This window comes from Bactrocera oleae, chromosome 5 (genome assembly GCF_042242935.1).
Source record: "Bactrocera oleae isolate idBacOlea1 chromosome 5, idBacOlea1, whole genome shotgun sequence".
In the NCBI taxonomy this organism is placed as follows: Eukaryota; Metazoa; Arthropoda; class Insecta; order Diptera; family Tephritidae; genus Bactrocera; species Bactrocera oleae.
The window spans coordinates 47,096,918-47,119,760 of NC_091539.1; the positions used below are offsets into that span (position 1 = coordinate 47,096,918).

The 22,843-nt window shown below is 38.3% G+C and overlaps 1 protein-coding gene and 1 long non-coding RNA gene across 4 annotated transcripts in view; one reads left to right on the forward strand and one right to left on the reverse strand.

Annotated features, from left to right (window-relative positions):
* Nucleotides 1-22,843, reverse strand: part of LOC118681431 (uncharacterized) — a 175,657-nt gene that overhangs the window by 114,048 nt on the left and 38,766 nt on the right. The gene's annotated exons all lie outside the window — the stretch shown is intronic.
* Nucleotides 12,829-22,843, forward strand: part of LOC106616003 (frequenin-1) — a 74,567-nt gene continuing 64,552 nt past the window's right edge. For 2 of the 3 annotated variants that reach the window (XM_014232446.3, XM_070109401.1), the window contains exons 1-2: nucleotides 12,829-13,462; nucleotides 14,903-15,207. The gene's annotated coding sequence lies outside the window, so the exon portion shown is untranslated. The remainder of the gene's footprint in view (nucleotides 13,463-14,902; nucleotides 15,208-22,843) is intronic. The other variant, XM_036365872.2, reaches the window with a different exon arrangement.

Genomic DNA, 22,843 nt, shown 5'->3' on the forward strand with positions numbered 1-22,843 from the left:
AGACTGTGTTATTGCCTGGTGCGAAGGCCAGTGACAATTTAGGCACGTTTAAAACTGCTTACAAACAATAGGCAGTGTTATTGCCTGGTGTGAAGTTTTGTGTGTGTAGAACAAAGGACAGTGACCTTATTGTCCACAAACAGTTCGGGCAGCGGTTTTGTGTGGACCGCAATAAACCTGAAGGCCACTGACAACGTTGTTGTAGTGCAGGTACGCGTTTGTGAGTGCCGATTACAAACTTTTGTTGAATCGCGAGTTTTTTCGTGCTTGTGTGGTGCAGGTACGCGATCGCGAGCGTACCGGTCGGTCGGAGAAGAATGTCTGCGATGATTCGGAAGTCGTAATGATTACGGCAGCGTCATCGGCGGGCGAAGAGGAAGTGGAGAAGCCCCCACCGCGCAGAAAGGCCCGCCTGGGCACTCCACCGTTGGGGAGGTCATGCGAGAGCGCCAGCGAGACGGGAGCGGCGAAACACGTAGCCGGAGCAGCAAATCAGGCAGGAGGAAGCAAAAAGGAAAAGAGGATAGGTATAAAAGGGGAGTTTAACACAAATAAATGGGGTGCTGTTGGGGGTGGCGCTATCATCCATGTTGCAGCTATGAAAGCTGTAACAGCTGAGGTTAGCGCCTTGGTTTTCGGGGGGAAGATCATGGAGAATTCCGATATGAAGGGTCTAATGGAGCTTGCCTCGAAGTACGAGGCACTCCTGATGACGACAATCGCGGAGAACGCGCATCTTCGCGGGCAGGTGGATGCCCTTAAGGGAGGTTGTGGGGGACCGCGAGTGAACAGACCAACGGTGGCTCCCGCGACTTCGGCGCCTGCCCCTCCGGCACCCGTGCTGAAGGCAATAGCGCCGATGTCGCCGAAGCCGGTGGAGACCTGGTCAGTTGTGGTCAGGAGTAAGGGGCCTGCAACTTCCTCTAAGGAAGTAATCAAAAAGGTGGTCAAGGAGGTGGGTCCTTCACTCGGCGTAAGGATCCATGATGTTAGGCCGATAAAGGGTGGTGGGGCGGTCATCCGCACTCCCTCCGTATTAGAGAGGGAGAAAGTGGCGACTAACGCAAAATTCGGGGAGGTAGGGTTGGACGTCAGTGTCAACCGGAAGTTGGGGCCAAGGGTTGTGGTGCAAGGAGTACACACCGAGATCTCCCATGAGGAATTCATGGAAGAACTCTTCAGTACGAATATAAGTCCTGAGGCAAAGAAATCCGACGTTAGGTTGGTCAGTCGCCCCTGGAAGGTGGCGCCAGATGGTAAAACTAACGTCGTTCTGGAGGGTTCGGAGGAAGTAATGTCCGCCCTCTTAGAAGCGGGATGTGCTACATTAATTGGTTTTCCTTCCGAGTGCGACCAGATAGCCCTGTTGCCGGCTGTTTTCGGTGCTTGGGCTTTGACCAACGAGTGGCGCAATGTAAGGCCAAGTCCGATGTCTGCCGTAGGTGTGGTCAGGAAGGCCACAGAGCTGCTAGTTGCGTCAATGCACCACATTGTCGCAACTGTGCATTTAAGGGTAGACCAGCTGGGCATCTTATGATGTCAGCTGCTTGTCCAGTCTACTGTGGCATAGTAGAGCGTGCCCTTTCTAGACATTAATGGGGACGATTTTACAGCTAAATTGTCAGGGTTGTTATGCCGTAATGTGCGAGTTAGGGGGTTGTATGCTAGAGGGTGGGTGCGGCATCGCATTACTCCAGGAGCCCTACGCCACTAATGGTGTGGTTCGGGGTCTACCTGGAGGTTTTAGGGTCTTCACAGACCTTAGGAGAAATGCCGCAATAGTTGTGAATAATCCGAGCTACGACTGCGTAGTTCTGGATTCGTCACAGCTGGGTGTTTGTGTATCCATAGAGGGGGAGTTCGGTAGATTGGTAGTCGCTAGTGTTTATTGCAAATACAGCGAACCTCTAGAGCCTTACCTGCTGTACATGGATAAGCTACTGCTACTTGCCAGTAGTAGCTCGCTTATCCTAGGAATGGATGCGAATGCCTCGTCTTCTATGTGGTTTAGTAAGGTATCCCGACCTTCGTCAGGATATCAAAGCCACACTAGAGGCGAGGTATTAAGCGAATGGGTGGAGGCAAATAGTCTTCACATATTAAACGAGCCAAGCGAGTGGTATACGTTTGATGGGCCTGGAGGTGTGAGCGACATCGATGTGCCCTTCATGAATGAGGCAGCAAACAGGACCTTTAATGTTAGGTGGGAGATTAGGGGAGGGTGGGGATTGAGTGACCATAACTTGATTCAAATTATGGTTACTCCTAAATCTCCTCCCTTGGCGTATGTAAGTCCGTTGCGGCGGTGGCGTAGTTGTGCGGTTAGGGAATGCAAGGATATGTTGATCAAAATTAAAGAGCAGGAGTGGAGGAATTTTGTAGGGGAAAATAGGAAGGACCCATGGGGTCAGGTCTACAAGATCTGTAGGGGTCGTAAGAGGGAGGATATCACCTCTCTCCGCGTTGGTGATACTGTGTTATCAACGTGGAGAGACTGTGCTGGGGTGGGGTGACAGGTATGAGGTACCTGTTCCTCCACTAGATGAAGGGGAGCTGGGATACGCCTTTGGCCTGGTCAGGTGTAAACGATCCCCAGGGTTTGATGGTTTGAATAGAGAGATGTGTAAAAGCATGTGGAAGTTCATTCCGGAATACTTGGAGGCCATTTACAATAAGTGCGTGTGCGAGGGATATTTTCCACGGGAGTGGAAAAGGGCTAGGGTCGTTCCTCTCCTGAAGTCCCCTGATAAGATCAGGAGTGATCCTCGTTCTTATCAGGGCATCAGTCTCCTTCCAGTGCTGGGAAAAGTACTGGAGAGAGTTATGGTGGAACGACTTCAGGATCTAACGCGGGATATGTGGTCGGATAGGCAGTATGGTTTCAGGAAAGGATGCATTGTAGAGGATGCTTGGATGTATGTCCAGAGTGTCGTTAGGGAGAACGTCAACGAATATGTTCTTGGCATATTTGTTGACTTCAAGGGAGCATTTGACTACCTAATCTGGGATAGGGTGATTGAACGATTGGAGGAGCTCGGCTGCCCGGAAGTTACTCTCTGGCGCAGCTACTTTTCGGACAGAAAAGCCTCAATCGTAGGAATGAATGGGAGTGTTGAGATTGGGGTGGCCATATATTTGGAACCTTATGATGGACTCTCTGCTTGGACAACTTGAACCAGTATGCAAGTGTTGTGCGTACGCGGACGACCTTCTTCTTTTAGTTGAAGGTCACTCACGGTCCGAAATAGAGGGAGCGGGAGGACGATTCTTAGAAATTGTCCACAGTTGGGGTGTAGGTGTGGACATATCAATGGACAAAACGGTTACAATGCTGCTTAAGGGCAGATTGTCGCCGGCTTGTCCACCGATTGTCCGTGTAAATAGGGTCAGCATCAAGTACGTGACGCAAGTCAAATACTTGGGGTTGACCATGAGGGAAAGGATGTGTTTCACACCACACTTGGTGAGCGTGAAAGAGAGACTGCTGGCGATTGTCGGCAAGGTCAGGCGCGTTTTACGGAGTGATTGGGGCCTCGAACGTCGTGCGGTTCGTACCATATATCGTGGCTTATTTGTGGCCTGTGCCACTTATGGAGCTGCTGTATGGTGGGAATTAGCCACGACAGTCTTCGGTCGCCAAAAACTACTCTCCGTGCAGCGCTGTATGATGCTAGCCTGTTTGCCAGTGTGTCGCACCGTCTCAACTGATGCGATGCAGGTATTGCTAGGTGTGCCACCTCTTGACCTGATTGTTATACAGCGTGCTGTCACATTCAGGTTAAGAAGAGGCTTGGGTGTGTCCTTGCTGCAGAATAATCTGATTTCCGACCTTGACGTAGAGAGGGAAGGATATCTAGGAAGCAAGAGACTTCTAGAGGACAGGGTTAAGATAAGGTGGCAAGGTTGGGTCAATAGCCCTAACGGTAGGGTGACCTATGAGTACATCCGGGACGTTAGGTTTGTAGAAGAAAACCCAGACTTCCGATTCTGTCTGAGCCTGGGTTTTCTGCTTACGGGACATGGTCCTCTGAACGCATTTCTGCATCAGAGGCACCTTTCTGACACGCCAGAGTGTATGTGTGGGGCGCGTGTTGAAGATTGGGTGCATGTTATTGCGCTCTGCCCGATGTACTCGGACATTAGGAACCTTGAAGGAATGGGGATTAGTTGGACTAATGGACGATTAGACGTCAGCGGTGTGATCTTCACTAGTCCAAATACCGAACAGTTAGGGTCATTTGATAGGTTTGCGAGTGAATTGTTTAGGCGGCGGAGACAATTAGCTGAAAATAGGGGTTAGACTAAGGGTGAAAGATGAGGGGTAGGAATTTAATCCCTGGTCACCAGTACAGAGCAGTATGGAAGCTCAACTGGTAGTAGCTTCGGCTACGAGGTCTGACCGGAGACTTAATTCTGGTACCACGGGGAGCAGGGGCCCTTGGAGTTCGCTCCAACCTGCTCATGCGGACTGGCCCTTCGGGGAGTATCGTGGTGGTTGTGGTTGATGCCCAAATGCGGGAAGAGTGTTTTGATCACTCAATGTGGAGTTGCACTGCAACCGGGTGCCGGACCCAAAGTACGGCAGAGGTGTTAGATAGGCCTCGAACCCCCCCAAAGGTGTGTAGTGTGTCCATTCCGCACTACCAATTTTCACTGAAAAATGCCTGGCATTTTCGGGGCGCTGATCAACGCATTGTATTGATACGCCGTACTTTTGAGCACCGTGAGAAAAGGCCGTCGACGGCAGGTACTCACGTAAAACACACCGGACGCTGTATATTGTAGCAGGTTAAACTCTACTTATCCAGAATAGACCCTGACATTCCAAACATATGTCCTGCGTGCAATGAGGCTCCGCATGATACTAACCACTTCTTTGCATGTCCAACAAACTCAACTCATCTAACACCCTTTTCCTTATGGTCCGACTCCGTCGAAACAGCCTGTTTCTGGGGCCTCCCGTTAGATGACCTCGACGACAACCAAACTATCACTTATCATCCAAGCGGGGACTAGATAACCGTTACAACAACAACAACAACAACACACCACACCGAAGGAGGTAAAAAGGGGACGACGAGCGACCACCTGCTCTCTTGAGCAACGTCATCGTACGTATCGCTACCTCCGCTATCAACCGTCGTGACCTGTTGAATATTTAAAAATCTTTGCGAAATAAAATTGTAAAGTTATTTAAAAAACATAAAAAAAAAAAACAATTTGTTAATTAATTTAATTCTTTGCGAAATAAAGTTGTGAATTTATTTAAAAAACATAAAAAACCAATTTGTTAGTGAATTTGAGGTAAAAATTTAATACAAAGTAAAAAAGGTGAGTGCTAAGCAAGGTGGCGCCTAATTAAACAATATTTACTTGCCTTTGACAAGGGTATTTAATTCCTCTCTTAAACACGGTATATTTCCTTCAATATGAGAACAGTCATTTATAATTCCTTTGTATAAAAGTGGATTTAGGTCCAACATTGAAAACTATAGAGGTATCGCAGAACTATCAGTTATACCTAAACTTTTTGAAGCTATAATCACTGAGCATATAACCTTTTCGATTTCTCCGTTAATTTCCTCATCTCAGCATGGATTTCGTAAAGGGAAATCGACTCTAAAAAACTTGCTTGAATTTGTAAACCAGGTATCATTAGGAAACATAAGCATACGGATGTTATATACACAGACTTTAGCAAAGCTTTCGATAATGCCTGCATAAGCTCTAGCTAGAGGCAAGACTGACACAGTACTAGCTATTAAAAGGTCATATGGGACCTATACGCCCAGCAGAAGAAAGAGCTACCTACGGGTTTTCTACAAGTATTTGCGGATTTTCCGGAGACAATTCGAGAAGTCCAGTGTTAACCTGTGGTCGAACACAAGCCATCTCTCTTCGATTGGATAGTCGCAAAACAGCTCCTCATTGCAGACTAAATCAAGTAGGCTATGGCTTCTTTTGAAAAATACAAGTCCCCGGGCGTGAATGTCATCTTTCCAGAATTTCTGCAGCAGGAGGAGCAAGTCTTACCTTCTTTGGCTGATGAGAGATAGCCTTGCGCTGGCGTACATCCCAGAACCATGGCGCACTGCAGAGATGATCTTCATACCTAAAGTAGGAAGAATTGACTATTCATTGGCGAAATATTTTAGGTCTATTAGTCCAACTTCCTTCTTACTTAAAAGTATGGCAAAGTAGGCAGGGAACGTTCAATACGTTCACACGAGCGGACTTGTGTCAATATATCACAATCCCAAATTCTTTGTACGCGGTGCAAAAAAAAGGTCTGATAGAAGGAAAAAATTAGCTATATAAAAAATTGATGATAAAATTTAAAATTTTAAAAATTTTGTAAATATTAATTTGAAATCAAACTCTATTGCAATCATGGCGAGAAGTTGAAAGTGGAAAGGAATGCCTTTGATTAGTTTCACTTTTTGTTTTCATCGGCAATACAACCCAGCTGAGCCTCACAAAATGGTTCTGAGGATATTTACTTGAGCTGGAATATCGAGATTAGTGTACAATTTTACGATAGTCTAACACTGTTGGAATCCAAAAGAAAAAGCTTATATTGTTATTGAAAAGATCGCTCTTACTGCTTCTTACAATAAAATTCACAATTTTCCAAAAAAACAGAACAAAGGTACATAAGACTGCATTAAGCAGTGTGTCTTCACATCAAAAAAGCTGAGTTCCAGCCGAATCCTCTAAACTCACAACTCATATAATAACTTCCAAAACAAAAGAGAAGTAGCATCAAATTTCAACCAAATCAATTGGAGGAGTCTGAGAGGAAGTTTGAAAAACAGCAACAGAAATTCTCAAAGCACCAGTTTAGTACCTAGCAACTGAATCGATGCTTCTCCGATAGATTCTTCGTTAGGGAAATGTTTTTATAACACAAACATATTTGATGTGCCTTGATTGAAACCTCAAAAGAATTTGAAATCAATCAGAGAAATACCATGCTATATATGTTACGAAATCAGTTCGAATTATATAAAGTTAAGCATGTGAAATAAATATTCCATAAAAAATTGGTTTGCTTTGCAAAATCGCAAGAAATTTACGATTGCCATAGTCATTCATGGTTTGTAACATACTTTTAGGCCTGTTCTGATAATCTTTACAGATAACTCATAAAAGGCCCATAAAATTTCTTAGATAACAACGTTCTCAATTAATGTAACAAAGTGCCGTCCAAAAGTTTTAATTGGTATGTGTGCCAAGCTTTAACCGCTCCTTGATTAATTTTAGTTTTTTAGTTTACTTATTTATTTAGAGAAGACAGTATTTGCATTGAAGTGCTACTTATTCTTTCTTGATCTCCTTTACTCAAGAATTAGTAGAAGAGAATTGTGCGCATCTAGTAAATTCAGTCGAATTTCAAAGAAAAGTAAAGAACGACTTATGTGGTCAATCGGAGGAGAATTTGTTTTCTGAACAGAAAAACTAGGTATAACTTCTTCGGCAGGACGTTTGCGTTGAGGAATAGGCTTGGAAGATTCGTAAAAAACATTAAGGCACTTAAAAGATAGGAATAATTGTTCGCCTACATTTTTCGATGAGAGTTTCAAGATCTAGACCGATTTCTATGAACCCATTGCGCGTCTGCTTATAAAGTTTAAATAGATCAAATTCGATCGAAGTACAATTTAAACAGGACCAACGCAATCCCATATCATCATGAATAGAACCTAGGATTTTGCCAGTCAGTCCCGAGGCAAGCCCATCACAATGCCCCCATGAAACGTTACAATTTGGAAAACTACACAACATATTAAAAAAAAAACAAAGATTCAAAGAAGATTAAATAAAAAAGTAAGTAAAACAAAATTTAATTTATAATAAAATAAAATATCTATAATAATAGTTACAATTAAAAACGCAAAAAAGAAAAGAAGATTAAATAAAAAAGTAAGTAAAACAAAATTTAATTTATAATAAAATAAAATATCTATAATAATAGTTACAATTAAAAACGCACGCAAAAAAAAAATTGAAATTGTTAAAAGTTAAAGTTCAAAACCAAACTCAAGGTAGAGAGCAGTTTTAGATACATTGGGACAAATAAAAAACTACAAAAAACCCAGCTGAGAAAGGAGAAATTGATGAGATAAATATAAAGAAAAACAAAAGAGTCCAAAATAAAGCAAAAAATTACTCAGCACCGAAATACGAATATTTAAACTCTATACTTAGCTTCAAATTTCAGCCAAAACCCTAAACATTCAACAAAACACTAATTAAATATTAACTAAAATTATTAAATTGTAAATTTTCGAAAAATAAAACACGAAAATTCCCAGCCCAAAAAATTACAGTTTTACAGCTTAAAGTGTTGATAAAATCGCAAGTAGTAGTAGCATACCCATGTAGCCCAAATAAGGTTATAGGGCTCCGTCACCTTCCGACTAACTAACCTAACATCAGATTTATTTGCCTCGGGGCTGAACTCCCGTAAGTTCATGTTTAAAAGTTTTTCCATGAATTCATCATGGGAGATCTCCGTGTGCACCCCTTGCACCAAACTTTGCCCCAATTTCCGGTTGACACTCACGTTCAACCCCACTTCCCCGAATTTTGCGTTAGTCGCCACCTTCTCCCTCTCGAAAACAGAGGTGGTGCGGATAACTGTCCCACCACCGGCGTCGGCGCTATTGCCTTCAGCACGAGTCACCATTAGTTTGCTCGGTCGGGGTCCCCCACAACCTCCCTTAAGTGCATCCACCTGCCCGCGAAGGTGAGTGTTCTCCGTGATTACGGTCATCAGGAGGCAACCTCCATATTAGTCGCCCCGAATACCACTGCACTGACTTCAGCTTTTGCAACTTTCATCGCTGCAACATGGCTGATAGCGCCACCCCCAATAACGCCTTCGAGTTATTTACGGACCACCATAACGGTGCCCGCACTATTCGTAAAGAACACGCGATAATGTTTTCACTGTTCGATTTGCACTCGCACCAGGAAATAACACTGCCTATACTATTCATAAGAAATTACACACGATAATGCTTTTACTCATCTCTCCGTTCAAACCATCAAAACATGGGGACCTTTTAGACCTGACCAGGCCAAAGACGTACCAAAACTCCCCATAATCTAACGGAGGAACAGGTATCTCTTGCACTTGAGGTGCCTGAATCCTAGCAAAGAACGCTCCTAGCAGAACCCCCCACACTTTTTCCATGTTAATAACACAGTATCACCAACGCGGCGAAAGGTGATATCCTCCCTCTTACGAGCCCTACAGATCTTGTAGACCTGACCCCAGGGGTCATTTCTATTCTTCCCAACAAAACTCCTCCACTCTTCTTCTTTGATTTTAACCAACATGTCTTTGTATTCCCTCATCACACAACTAAGTTCATACCTTTGAAACTTTCGTCTCAATCGCCGGATAGTCCTACTCTTCACCGTTAACTTTTGCGTCCACCACTTAAGTTTCCTAACTCTGAAGCCTTTGAACTTTTGAAGAACCCTATTATTTACCTCTCCCACTACCTCATATTCGCAATTTGCTCGTCTATCCCTAAGCCATCAAACTCCCTAAGCGGTATTTCCAATACCGTTTCCCTAACACACTGACCATATTGGTTCCAGTCGATACCTAAGGTACACCATCGCTGCAATGAACTTACATGCGCCGAGGGAGGACATCGGGGCCTAACAATAATTTGAATCAAATTATGATCACTCAATCCCCACCCTCCCCTAATCTTCTGCCTAACATAAAAGGTCATGTTTGCTGCCTCATATCATTGGAACTGTTCAAATACAAGTCGGTTAATTTAGTATTAAGACCTCTAACATTTTGATAATAAATGCTTAGCGAATTTCTACCAATCAGTTTTTTATATCGGTGGTTGCTTTTGGTAATTTAACAATGTTTTCCTCAGTTTGACTTCTAAGTTTAGGTTTAAATTCGCGTACAAAAGCCCCAGGTGGCCAGAAAGAACTATCTAAGATCTTTTTGAATGTTTCAAGAGATACGTCTATTTTAAACGATGATATACTTCTATCATAATTGAAGTTAAATTTACGTATATTGATATCATCGATTTTTAAACGTGACGAAATGTAAGATTTAATGTCCTCCACCAAGGTATCTTTGGCAAGTTTTTAGGTGGAATAACTATCAAATTATTAACTGATGCTACTAAGTTAATAGGGGGAGCCTCTGGAATTGTGAGACACTTATTACTATTAGATAGAGCTTTTGGGGAATTGAGCTCTTTGGAAGTTGACGGCTTATCACCTTGAGGGCAAGGAGAAGAGAGATTTATTAGGTCATTGGGAGGAGACGTTCTTTTCTGAATAGAAGAACTAAGTGTTACTTCATCGGAAGGACGTTTACGCTTAGGAGCAGGTTTAGAGGATTCGTGAGAATCATTCAGGTACTTAAAAGATTTAAACAATTTTTCATAGTGCCTAAATTTTTCAGTGAGGGTTACAAGATCACGACCGATTTCGTTAAAGCCATTGCGTGTCTCCCTATAAACTTTAACACGGTAAAAAAATTAATAAACTTCAAGAATTTTTTAAAATAAAAACACAAATGTACACAGCCAAAAAATTACAGCTTAAGAGCTTGAAGTTATGATCTCAATTTGCAGCTTTTTCCGCTCCTGCTACGCTTACGCTCTCCCAAGACCTCCCTAACAGTGGGGAGGCCAAGCGAGCCTTTCTGCGAGGATCCGATGATCCTGCCGTGATCATTATAGGCTCCGACTTCTCGCTCTCGGCGAGTGACTTCGCCCCTCTCCTCCGTGGTGGAGACATTTTTCTTCAACTGATCGGTCCCGACACTCGCTATCTCGTCCCTGTACCACACCAACACGAACAAAAATATAAAAAACACGCGGCGTACCAAAGGAGTTACGGCCGATATTGCTAATCACGCGCACTTCCAAGAAGTACACAAAAAAGTGCGTAATCATTTGAAAGACACGCGACCGCGTATCTGCGCTACAACAATATTTTACTGTCAATGGCCTTTAAGTTTATTACGGACCGCAATAGCGGTGCCTGCACTATTCGTGAACAGCACGCGATAATGTTTCCACTGTCCTTCGATTTGCACTCGTACCAGGAAATAACAATGCTTATAATTTCCGTTCACAATATTAAAAAATTTGCCTAAAAATCACAACGATGCGCACGCACGTCTATTCACGTCGGAATTCAAACAACGAATGTGGGAACCATACAATAATTTATTACTGAGGGAGTGGGTAAGAAACAAGGCAATAAGTTAGTTAGGTGTTAGCTTCACTAAACTGAAGAAGTCCTTTTGCGCCACTAATATGAAGTTGTTTGAAACTTTTAAAGAGGTTTTCAGTGAATAGTTCAGGACATGTGTTACGACTAACTCCAGGGTAGACTATTATTAAGCACAACGGTGGAACTCTAACATAAGTACACTACCTCGTTAAGAGACTCTGAATTTCCAATAACATAGCTAATCTCACAATAAAACTACCACAAATGTCTCTACTTTATGAAAATAAAAGTGTGCAATGTTTTACTCACCCTCAAATTTACTAGCTGTATTGCGAAGGTCATTGTTCTTTGTTTTAGAAAAGAAAAGTTTATTATTTTCAGTTTCTTCAAAAAATATTTAATTTTAACTACTCACGCCTTAAACACTATTAATTTGATTGCTCCTCAACCTCATTATATGTTTTGAAATTTTTTTCTTTTAATTTGAAAACGGTTATATAACCTTGAATATCCGACATGATATTGCTATTTAGGGCTTGACGGTTTCTTTCTAATCGCTTGCGAAAACCGTATTCAGTTGCTTTAAATTGAAGTTTGTCAAGCTTCTTTAAGTGCGTCTGCGCCCAACATCACAGTATCTGTGATAAATTAGTTAAGTTCCATAACATTTTAGTCAGTGCAAGAGCTCTTAGAGAAAAAAGTTAGTCGGTGAGAAAAATTTCTCTGAAACGGCTGAGCCGATCGGCTTGAAATTTACACACGACATTCTTAAATATAATTTTCAAATAACAATCAAAGGAATAAGATTTTTGACAATAATTTCAATTCTTTAAGCCACTTTGAATTGTAAATTTTCTCACAAAAAATGAATTTTTTTGTTATGGCCGCTATTTTTTCCAAAAATCAAAAGTTTCACAACACCGTCGATTATTAACTGTATTCATGTATCATAATACTAAATTGCATTCATTTTTGGTTTCAGATAATTTGCCGCCGAAATATCTTCTTCACCGTCAGACACCTTTTTGCGGAGGTCCTTCTGGAGATCGGCTAAATTAATCGCTGATTTTAAAAGTACATTGAATTCGCTTTATGTTCATTTTTTTTAAGTCGTAAATAAAATGCCACTTCAAAAACAAAAAATTCACAAAAATACACATTTTTTCGGTCTTGTAAGTGGATTTAACAACCCCTTAAAACTTTTTAAGATTTAATATGATATTTTTGTTCAATTAACCAACACCAACAAATAGCGAGTTGGAAAAACATAAAGAACGCACGAATTAATTGAGTGCTTGGTAAGAAATATCGCTAGCAATAAATAACAAGTGTACAACATAAATTAATGAAGCAACAACAATGCGAAAGCTAATTATACAAACAAGAAGTTTGTATGAACGAAATGTATGAAAAATGCACGTGAGCACTGTGTACACGGCGCAGATTTTACTAATTTGGTGAGGTGAGTTACAATTCACCACACCCACTAATAACAAGCTACATGTAAGTTTGCAGACATGGTGAAAATCGGGCAAACAGCATGCTGGCGCCTAAAAGTAAACTACAACAAAGGAAGGGAAGTGCTATTTTTGGTATTTTTGAACTCGTACACGACAAGCGCAGACCAAACTAACGTCTGGATATTGTTGCTCACCCAATGGGTTACGCAGAAAAATACATTTTTGTTGTTACTACCAATTATGTATGCTTGTGTTGGTGTAGTGGCAGTTGAGTTGGTGAACTTGAGTCAATCCGTGACTTACTGCAGTTACTTGTGAGCACTTCGGTGGCGATTCTCACTCAAGCGGTCTCCTGCGCCTGTGAACTGTTCACTGTGGTCTGGCTATGGGCAAGTGAGTGTGAGCCTGCTCGTTTTAGAGCTTTTCATTCGCATTTTCCTATTCATCTTTCAGTCGTATTTTCAAACGCCAAACATACGCAACGTAGCGCGGTTGATACGGTGCCGTAAAAACGATTCACTTTGTTATATTTTGCAGCGAGCAAGCAAAGGACATAAGGACAGTTAGACTGACAGCGCATTGGTGAAGCAAAAAATGTAATTTTGTATGCAGTGAGATAACAGTGTATGTGTGTGTCTATGTTTATGCTGAGGCAAATAATGGAGGAATAAGCAAAAGTGATTTTAAGTGTATAAATTATATAAAAATTACTGAAATAAATATTTTTTGTTGTTGCAGCTGTGTGTGTCATACATTTATATGTGTAGCAAGTAAGAATATTTGAATATATTATAAATGCAGGTGCGTGTACGAAATGCCACATGCAGCTGTTCACAGTCGCATAGGCAGACAAAAATAAAATGAAGTGCCTTCTAATAAAGCTGGACGAGGCAGTAAACTCGATTTTATTGTTTTCATGTATTTTTAGATAGAAAATTTAAACTAAAACAGTTAAAGTGTTCATGCGTTAAATTCAAGCGTTGTGGACAATAACGAATTTTGTGTATTTTATTTATTATTTATTTCGATTCCTTATCCCGTATTGCTACCCGGTCATAAATGTTAATGGTGGCTCTGATAGCCTGCCTGAAGCATATATTTACACACATTTATGCGCACCATGTGATTTTAAGCACACGCTACGCACGCTAGCACTAACTGATGAGTATGCCTTTGTAGAGGCGTGTGTTTCTATACCATGTGTTTGCGTGCCTTGCGTGTGCGTTTATTTGTGGCTAGTATTCGCAAGCCATAAAATATACACCCCTTGGCTATCTGTAAGCGTGTGAAAGTGTGCAGTTAAATGGGCTTTTCGTCCTTTTAAGTTTGTTTCATTTTTTCCCCGATACTTTTATTTTCGCTTTTCCGCTTGAACTGTAAGCACCGTTACTTTTACTGACAATTTATGAAATTTGACCCAAATTTTTTGCCATTTGGTATTTGCCATCTGTACTTTTTATGTTGCAAACACTATTTTTGGACGGCACTTCCGCTGCAGAGCGCACGCCGTGCCGCAGCTAAGTCAGTGGTTGCGAAATTGCAGTAAGAATGCTATAAAGTTTATATTCATATTAATTATTAATCAAAAAGATAATCGTAAAAATGAACAAAAAGCGCTGTTAAATTGAAAGAAAGTGTGTGAATTAAACTTTTGCTTGAAAACAAAAGTAAAAACAAAGCGAAAAAAATTGTGAAAAATAATCCGCTTACAAAAATGCATTCTACCATGCAGTGACAACTACAAAAAGTACATAACGGTAACTCCGTAAAGGCTTTGCCAGTAAAATAACAAAGCGCGCTAAGCATAACAAACCTTAAAACAACAAGACCTTTGCAGCGAGCGCACGATAACAGTGTCAGCGGTCCTTTGGCCACATAGTCTGCATAGCGATATACAACAACAACAGCCATGTAGATTATGTAAACAAAGCGTTAAATTTGTTTTTGCCATGTTCGGCATATTTACGCTAGCCAAGCGGTTGGCCAAAGGGCCTGCTTATCTTGCACCCCGCCCCTCGCACGCTGCATGCCGCGCATAACAGCAACAAAGGTTGTGGCGCAAGTGTTGCAGTGTTACATAAAATAACACGAGGTATTTTTTTTTCAAAAAATGCAATAACAAAAATAAACAAATAAATAAATAAAATCTATCAAAATATTTAATATTTCATTACTTATTTACTTTATTTATTTATTTTTTCAATATTCAGTCTGCAGCTGTCTGATTTCTTTTGGCAGCTCAATACTTTTGTGCTTTGCTTAAAATAAAAAAAAATTGAAAAATTAAAAATAAACGAAGAAAGAAAAACGCATAATCCTCTTTCATGTAAATCGAATACAAGTTACCAGCTTAAAGGCTTAGAGCCGCCTGTGTCAATATAAGTGAAAAACAAATTGTTGTTATTATTGTTGCTACAATTTTGTAGATTTTGGTATACAAAAAATATCACTAAAAAAGCGCATAATTAAAGCCGTAAACTGTACGTGGATTTAAATTGAACAACATGTCGACATGGTGAGTATTTTCATTACTTTGAGGTTTTGAAAAAAAAGCTTAATAATTTGGTAAAAAATTATTTAACTTTGTGTTAGTAACACATCTTGGCACGACATAAATATGATGACTAATACTTGTGCATAAGAAATTTATTTTTACTCAAACTTAATGTCAATTATTGTGGAAAATAGTTTTAATAATATTTAGTAGGATAGTATATATATATGAATATATATGTATGAATGATTTTTATCGGTCAGTTTATTTGTCAGCTATATGTTAATTAGTCAATCGATACAAATAAATTCTGAATATAACATCATTCAAATGGCCTCCACGCCTTCTTTTGCAGGAATGAATTGGATGAATCCAATTTGCGAGTTAATTTTTCCACTAAATCAAATTGTTTGTCATTAATAGCACGTTCAATATTGACTTCTAAAGCTTGAAGAGAATCTGGTTCATTGCTTAAGACCAAGGACTTCAAATAACGCCACAAGAAGTAGTCTAATGGTGTTTAATCACATTTTCTTGGAGGCCATTCAATGTCCCAATTTCTTAAAGTTATCGAATCTCAAAACTTTTCTCGCAATAATTCGGTTGTTGCACGTGCTGTGTGGCACGTAGCCTCGTCATGTGGGAACAGGATGTTGTCAAGATCCAGTATTTCCAATTGCGACTATAAAAAGTTGATCATCATCGATCTATACCACTCTCCTTTGACAGCAACGGTGTCACTAGGTTCAATTCAAAAGAAGTACGAACTGATGATTCCAACAGACCAAAAACCACACCAAACTGTCAATTTAGGTGAATGTAATGGTTGTTCATGAATAATTTGTGGATAAGCTTCGCACTAGAAGGGACAGTTTTGTTTATTTACTGCACCACTCAGATGAAAAAAAAAAATCGTTATCGTTTTGGCTATAGTTCTTGAGTGAGAACTATTTTATACGAATGAAAGCCCCAATCCTTTCTCAAAATCCGTCAGGTTTTGGTTTGAGATAGGCCCAATTCTTGAGAATATCTTGGAATCGACAAATTGCGGTCTTCAGCAACACTTTAGCCCAATCAACGGCAAAACCGAATATCCCTGACGCCAAGATAATGCTCTGTATTTGGTGGAATCAAATAAACGCGCTGTACTAAGAGCTTCTAAAGTCGGACGAAACCATTAATGAAGAATGCTACCGAAAACAACTCATCAAATTGAGAAGAGCAATCCTCTAAAAACATCCAGAATTCGCGACTAAAAGCAAGGTAATAATTTTTTATCGTGACAATGCTCGACAGTAGACAGGTTAAAAAATGTTTGGAAAACAGCAAGTGGAAAATTTTGCCTCACCCTTCAGATCTTTTCCTTTTTGACTACCATTTGTTCTGGTCGATGCAGAAAATGTTAAAACTTCAGATGGGATGTACTTAGAAATAATACTTGATACATTATAGAGTTTCCGATATTCGCTTCTAGGTGCTGTAAATCACCCGTGTATCATCGTATCAACTTAATTTTAATTTTGAAACTTTAAACAGAAAAACGAATAATTATTACGGATTTGGTTTGTATGAATAACTTGATGAACACCTGAGTTGCCAACGACTATACATACTTCGCATACATACAATTTTGAGATTGTCTTTAGTGCTATAAAGTAATATATTCCGAGCTACTTGCATCTCCTCTTTCCGAATGCTAAACAAAACATAAAGAGATTAGATGATTATTGTACCTCATCGTCTAAAAAAAACTGACGTAGTTATATAATGTGAAATATAAGGAAGCCTCACGCTTGTTTCATGTCTACATTGTTAATTTCCAGGGTTTCTCCAAGAATTTTCATAAACATTAGACTATTCGTCAAGCTGACCTCAACAGGAGTTGTCAGTGTATCTTTTGAAGAAAGCTCAGTGAAAATCTGTATACTGTATATTTCTTCATATGAATTTGAAGTAAAGAAACGTAGAAGAATAGTCCAGGCAAATCATTGTGAAAATATGATACACAATACCTTTTAATGATTTCGTCAATACTCTTTGGTTTGTTGCATCGGTCAATCGTTTGGGTTCATTCTCACTTTTTCTATATTCCTCTTACTAAAGTTTGAGTGACATTAAAATTTATATAATTTCAGAGATTTAAGATTTTGCAGCACTCAATTATACAATTGATATATCTAGACTGAGTTCTAAATATCTAAATATCATTTTAAGCTTGAACAAAATTTGAGGCGAATTGTTTCATTTGCTAGAATTGAAGGAAAAAAATTACAAGTGTATATACTATATTATCTGTTAAAATTAAAATTGGACTGGTGCATTTAAACTGCACATGCAAACACAAACGAAAAATATTTTTCCTACACTAATACAACCTTTTTTATGTTCGTGTGAAACTTAATCTCCATATGTTAATTAGTGTGTTGGCAGCTGTTTTTTGACGACTTCAAAAGTTTTACCATGAAGGAAATTTGAACAAAAGTATCAAAGCTAAAAAAATGTTGAAAAGGTTGCAGAGATGTTTTCGGAATTCAAACTGTCCAACAAACTCAAAGAAGTCAACATTTTCTGAAGGCAATTAAGACTATAATAGCCAAGGTTTATAATAAGTGTAAGAAAATTTGTATTAAGCATTGATTTGCTTGTGTTGGCCCAAAAGGAGCCTATTTTGAAAACGATAATAAATAATTGTATAAAAAAGGTGAAAATGGAGTTTTTTGTTAGACCGTGTCGCTCTTGACAATTTTTCAAATATTATATTTTTTTAAATAAAACGCACAGATTAAACATATTCTAATTATTTCCCACATCTATGTTTATTTAACAAAGATCTAACGATAATACATATTGATATTGTTGGCTACCCAATATTTCATATTTCAATTGCTTCCTAAGGCTATCATAAACATATTTGTACAAAGAATTGCTTGCTGCAGTATACAGATGTGTAATATGTGTCATGAATAGATGGCACATCAACTTTTATACTCTACAAATTTACTACCACACCTTTTCATTACAATCTCGCCGTTTTCATAGTCACCGCAACTACCACGACTTTGTTTTGCTGACTGTAGTAAAAGTTTGCAGAGACAAAGTTTACGCCATTCAACCTGTTGTTGGCCATTGGCTATGCGAGTACTTCAAATTTTATTTCGCAATTTTCCACAAAACTGTCCACTTAAACGTTATAGTGGCATTTAATGCAAGTTCGTGCTTTTTCTTTCGTGCAGATATCGAATGATCTCAACTATTTCGTTTGATTTTATGTGGATTTCTTTATGTACCTCTCGCCGGCTCCATCAATGCACTTCAACTATAGCGAAAGTTGTTCACTAGCCATCATAGACTATTAACTCGAGCAGAATTGCAGCTGCAGGCTTCTTGAAGAAAATATATTTTTATTTGCCAATCAATTGAAAGTGTACTGAATGTGGTTAGTTGTTGAAGCAAAACTTATTGCAATCAAAGCAAAAAACTTTTAATACTCATGCCCTCAGTTTGCACTCGTGTAGATGAATTTCTAGAAATTTTCCATCACTAACCTCTATTAATCATGGTATAAAGCTGCGAGTACATTTTTCAATTATTTTCTTCTTTGCTTATTAAAGCATAAACACATTCATATCGATTTGAATTTTATTCCTAAGCGTTGGCTATGAAGAGCGCGCCTGTGGCGCACAGCAGGGCGTATTCGCAATGTTTGGCTATGAGTGTTTGTTTTATGTGCGTGTATGTGTACGTAAATGCGTTGCTTGTTCCATACAGTACAATTTCTGTGCTTCTCTAATGGTTAGTCATACCTGACTGAGCATCAGAATTTGCTTTCTAATGAACTAGTAATGATTTTCGGTTGTTTTATTAAAATTTAAATAAAAGTGCATAAGTCTAAATTAAATAATTTCGCGCAAATTTGAAATTAAAATATTGTGTAAAGCTGCTGAAAATGTTTTAAACATTAAATTGAGCGAAAGAAATTTTTGATATTAAATAACGGTACAAAATGTAATAAAAAGTTTTCGCATTTTCATTTTCTAAACCGAGAAATTGTATACATTAAATAATTTATTATTCAAGGAAACTAATTAAAAATAATGCAACGCTATACTTCTATTTTTTATTAATGAAAAAAATAAAGCCATAAACAAAACCGTTAAATTACTCTTCCACGAGGCACATCATAATACAACTCATTGATGCTAACAACTAAAATGTGAAAAGTGTGAATATTAAATTTTATTTTTATTGTAATTGTGGCTTATTTTAATTTTATTTTTATGGTAATTGCGGCAAATTTTTATTTAACGAACTGTTGAAGTAGCTTGTTAACACCTTTGGAAGCATTGATTGAGTGTTTATGCATACTTAATTTTAGCTACTTGCATAACTTAAAATGTGCTATGTAAATGAGTTTTTGTTATTCAGGGAAGTTCATAAAAAATTCTTAGTTCTTTGTTAAATTTAGAAAACATAAATATTGTTTATTTATTTTAGTCATTATTATTAATTACTATGCTGGCAAGCTAAAAACTCTGTTGCGGCAAAGTTATAAATAATTCTCTAGTGTAGTTGCCTCAGTGTTTCAAAATTCCTAAAATAAAAATCTGAATTGTTACCTATGAAATAAAAAAATGATATTTTCACCCTATTTTGACAGCAAAGCACAGTGTTTCAGAAAAATATTCGTACATTTTTTTCATATTTTATTAATTTATTAATTATACGTCTGTTATATGGCGACCAGAAAGCCAGAAAAGTAAGAAACTAAAAAAATATACGGCAAAACAGTTGCGTGGCCCCACTCTCTAAAATGTTCAATGTACATATCTCCTTAACCATTTAAGCTAAAATAACCGAATTCGATCAAACCAAATTCCTTAAGCACCCCTACCGACACTGTAAAAATGGATCTGATGATAGCCCCACATAATTCTCATATATCAATCAATAACTTAATATGCTAGAGATTTTAAATTTTATCTTGAAGATGATATGAGAAGACGTTATAGGTTTCTGGATCTGCTAGACCGATTTCTACTACACTGAGGTAGACCCCAGTGCCTATAGTCGACTTTTCACCGAAAATATCGGTCAATGTGTGAGAAATTTAATTGAGAGAATCTTTTCCTTTTAATAGAATATTTGAATGTTAAAAATGGGTTGAATCGGATTAGTAGTTCCTCTATATGGCATATATCGGCCAATATGTGAATTATTTCAATAAAAATGTGAGAGCGTGGTTAACTTATAACAGTGCATCTTTGTGCTTAAAATTGATAAAATTTACCGAAAATTTTACTTAGCGGCTGATCCGGCTAATTTTATTCGATATGATTGGTGTTGGTGCGAGGTGTGGTAATGAAACCCAGGGAACATTTTATTAGTATGTGATACTACGTGATATGTGATCGATACTACCCCTAACTCTCACATACTACTAATTGTGATTTTTGATATTCTAATAAGTTTTATGCCGAATATGTGAGTATTATTTATATATAAAATTGTTTCAAAATATGTTTTAAAATTAATGCAATCTTCTTCAATCCTTCCCCAATAAATTAAATTTAACCTCTTCGGTCGAGTTAATATCACATACATATATTTTATTTGAAGATGATTTTAATATAACTTTAGCTAACGCGAACTAAAATATAGCAATAAAATTCAGTCTGAGTTAATTGTCTTTAATAAACGTCTAGAAAATACCAAATTTGATTATAATATATTCATGATTTCTTCAAATAATGAATGCTTAATTCTTTCGCAACATTTTTAAAATAAAGTTTTGCCAGCACCTAAAGAATTTTCCGGGTTTTGATTTTTGTCGCAAGAGTATAAAATGTTGTTAGTCCTTCCATCATTTTTTAATAATAATTAATAATTTTGTTAAGTTCAAGGTAATGTTTGTAAATATATTACATAAATACAAGTACATCGAAACAACAAAAAAAACGTAGCTAACTGAAAAGAAAGACCACTCTTTCAATGAGCGCAAAACTCAAGCTACCTGCGACACACAATACTTTCAACACTACAAGCAAACAGGTACAAAGTGCGGGGCGTACCCAAAGACATGGGCAGATGCAAAACAACTTTAATTAGTTGAAGGTCAAGTAATCAGCATAAAATAGCCGGTGCAACTGTGAAATATTCATTATAGTTCTAACAGCAGTAGTGTACTCATCACGCCCGCGCAGTTTGGGTTGAGCTCTTGTGCATTTTACTAACTTTAGTATTTGTATTATGGATAGTAAGCAAAATACTGGCGCGCTTGCAATTCTAGCAAAATTGGCGAGGAAAGTTATAGTGTGTAATGCACATGAGACACCCGAAACGCCTAGGCCAACAATTCAACGCATTTATATGCAAGATGAGTACACTTCAACGCCGACCACAGCGTTCAAGTGCACCAAAGGCAGACGACTGAACTTTAACGATCCAAAGCTATTAGAAAATCTGTCCGATATATCCGAAGATGAGAGCGATTACGACGATGAATCGGTGCCAAAACAAGGTGGCATCAGTTTATATAGTCTTGGACAAATATTTCGTGAGTGGAGATTTTTTGGATTTGATCAACCGAAAAATGGCAGAAAAACTGCGAAGGAGGAAGAAGAGCAGCAGTTCGATGAGACAAAAGATTATATCGAGTTTTTATCAAGGTTAAGTGCTGAGGAAATGAATATGAAGTTAATGTAAATTTGCCATTTAAAATAGCATTGACATTGCAAATTAGTGAGTAGTTTTTATAGGAAGTTTAGCCTTGTAGTTTATTTAAACAACTCAAATTTTAGTTTTTATATGTAAATTTTTGACGATTTGTGCTTCAATTAATACTTGCTAATATCTGTAAAATTATGCTTAAATTAAATAGTAAGAAAGAAAAAGGATTAATAATGTCAAAATTGTATATACTTTTACGATCTAAAATAATTGTAATATACTTGGAATGTATTCGGCAATATAAGGTTATTAAGAAAGAGGGATTAATGATTATTAATAAAAAGATGAAAAGAAAATTTATATAGTAGTTTTATATTTATTATAATATATATTGATTAACAAGCAAAAATGAGGCTGTTTGTGAAATTTAGGTTAATGAACCCGTGAACAGATTCTCCCCCCCATTTTTCAGGGTTTATGTTAAGTCTCTGGACATGCTTATGGACGCGCTTCGCACATTGCTGATAACATTTAAAAAGTTTAATTATTTAAGTGTTAAGGATTGGTCAATATTCGCAAGTAGAAGCTGTACCTGGTAGACGACCAACTTCTGTATGACAGCTAGATCCTTTAGGTCTAAAGTAGAAAGTAGGAGATCTACTGAACTACTTGCCTCTAGAAAAGTTCATCTTACCGCAATTGTAGGAGTTCTTACTGGGCATCCAATGGTCATTCACGTGGTAAGGTTAAAAAGCTTGGAAGGTTAGATGAAAACCTGCAGGCGTTTTCTCCTAAATTATCTAGTTGAGGTTAAATCCTCTTGGCAGTCATATCTTCGGCGAAAAAGGAGACATAGCCCGGGACCGGCGTTATAACCTGTGCAAGTGAGATCCCTATTAGAATCGATCATTTAATCTAACACAACCTAACCTAAGTTTAACAAGCAATTAAAAACAGTTCCGGGTAAATATTTTCATTTATTTCGAGAGCT